The sequence below is a fragment of the Aplysia californica genome, unplaced genomic scaffold (assembly GCF_000002075.1).
Source record: "Aplysia californica isolate F4 #8 unplaced genomic scaffold, AplCal3.0 scaffold00023, whole genome shotgun sequence".
Lineage (NCBI taxonomy): Eukaryota > Metazoa > Mollusca > Gastropoda > Aplysiida > Aplysiidae > Aplysia > Aplysia californica.
The window spans coordinates 1,147,286-1,149,549 of NW_004797293.1; the positions used below are offsets into that span (position 1 = coordinate 1,147,286).

Sequence of the window (2,264 nt, forward strand, 5' to 3'; positions counted from 1 at the left end):
TTTAGTAAACCTACTTCTGTAATCGGCAGCGCTTGCTGCTTCTGACACAAGAAACTATTTTTGATAATGATATTATTATTATTTGGGACAAAACGTGGTATAATCCTGTTTAGAGACAAAATACTGTAATGCAGTAAAGATTCCAGGGGCCTGAATATTACAAAGCAATTTCTTCAAATTAAAGCATCAATGAGAAGTAAAAGACCTAGGCTTCTGATTTGTAACAAAAAAAGATAGAGAAGGCCATTTTAACCAGCAACCATTAAACTCCTTCCATTTTAATCATCTTCTAACAAGTGTTCCTATTACATTTAAAGCCCGCGTATCTTTAGAATATCATCGGTTTTCTATTACAATATGGATTCTTTTTATGTATCTAGCTTAGACATTGTTGTTAACAATAATTGTTCATTTTATTATGTGTGCGACTGTGAGTCCGCTTGTGAGTGCAATCACACTATTTTATATTAATAATATCTCAGTGTTCCGATGTTTCTGAAAGAAAGTATGTGTGAGAGAGTTTGTGCGCATGGGTGTGCTCACGCACGTGTGTGTGTGTGTGTGTGTGTGTGTGTGTGTGTGTGTGTGTGTGTGTGTGTGTGTGTGTGTGTTTATTGTGAAACACCAAACCAAAGTAAGAGCATTTGGATAATAAAAATTTATTTGATCTTATAATAAAGGTGCATCTTGAGATCAGTTGAGGGTGGGAGGAGGGGGAGGAGGGGGACGATACGGGGGTAGTATGAGTTGGGGTGAGGAGTTTGAATATTTGAGATATTCTATTTTATGAAATTGTCTTTCTGATGCACCCGTTTTTACCCTTTATAATCGCGCTTTATCACAGAATTTATACTTCCAATAATAATTGCCACCCAGATACCATTTTGCTGGAATGAGAATGGCAATTATTACTATTGGAAGTATCTATTTTGTGACAGAGTCCGATTATAAAGTGGACGAAAAACGGGTTCTCGCAAGTGTCCATTCACTAACAGGTAAAGATGGGTGTAACCAATTTCCTGGTCTGCAGTGGAGCTCTTCTAGCGGCCAACAAAGTGATTACAGGTGCCCACTGCGCTTTTGAAAGGTAAACATTGTTAGTGGGGTGGGGAGGATTTTTGTTTCTTTTGGGGATTTTTTTTCCGGGAGGGCGTTCTCTTTTTGATCTCTTCTCTTGCCCATATTATTTTCAGTGGGTTTTTTTTTCTTTTGATATTGAAGTCCTTTTCTGATAGTTATAGGGGGCTCTCGTGGCCTAGAGGTTAAGGTGTTGGCCTCTCATTCAAAGGTCCCGGATTCGAATCCGGGTAGCGACCAAAAAAATTTCTTCTCTAAAATTGTCTCCTTTCACCTCCTTTTCTTCTCTCTGGCAATGTTCTCTTGTCTGCTTTCATTTCCACTTTCTGCCCCCACTCTCTCACCTCCTTTGCCTCCTCCTCTGGGCTCCTGACTTTTTCTGCAGCCTTTCTACTGCTACTCCTTGGCTCCTTCTTACTGCTGTCTTTCTGCCACACCCCTGATCTTCTGGTAGGAAAGATCTACACCTAGCCTTCTCGGACAAGGGCGAAAAATTTCGGAGGGCCCGTGTGCAAGTTGCGTACGTTAAAGATCCCTTGGTGGTCTAAAATCGATAAGAGTAGGCTTCGGCCGCCACCCGGGCAAAATTCAAAATTTCCTTCCAACTGAAAATATTAGGTGTGTTCCGCGCGCTCATATGACCTTATGCAGTTGCGAGCGCCGTAAAACACTTTACAAAAACAAAAAATGATTGTTATAAACAATTATTCAATTGTTATCTACGATATTTTTGTGTGTTTTCACCTTTCCCGTAGAGCCACGACAAAAACCCTCGCATGGATAATGAAGTATCATCTTATCTTATCTTATCTTATCTTATCTTATCTTATCTTATCTTATCTTATCTTATCTTATCTTATCTTATCTTAGCGTAGCTTTCATCCATCTCTGCGTCATGTCTCTTAACTACCAGTCCCACACCTATCCTCTTTTCGTCGAAACATTCATCATTGGATTTCCTTAACATTTCGCTGTAGTAGACAAAAGTTCGATTCCTAAGTAGGGATGTTTTTGTTGAGTCTCTCTCTCTCTCTCTCTCTCTCTCTCTCTCTCTCTCTCTCTCTCTCTCTCTCTCTCTCTCTCTCCCCACCCCCTCCCTCTGTGTGTGTGCACCATTTGAGTATGTGTATGTGTACGTGTGTGTGTGTGTGTGTGTGTGTGTGTGTGTGTGTGTGTGTGTGTGTGTG

The 2,264-nt window shown here is 40.5% G+C and overlaps 1 long non-coding RNA gene across 1 annotated transcript in view; it reads left to right on the forward strand.

Annotated features, from left to right (window-relative positions):
* LOC106013276 overlaps positions 1 to 2,264 on the forward strand; it is a 4,961-nt gene that overhangs the window by 2,098 nt on the left and 599 nt on the right. Inside the window, exon 2 of the long non-coding RNA XR_001185304.1 lies at positions 996 to 1,087. This is a non-coding gene — a long non-coding RNA (uncharacterized LOC106013276). The remainder of the gene's footprint in view (positions 1 to 995; positions 1,088 to 2,264) is intronic.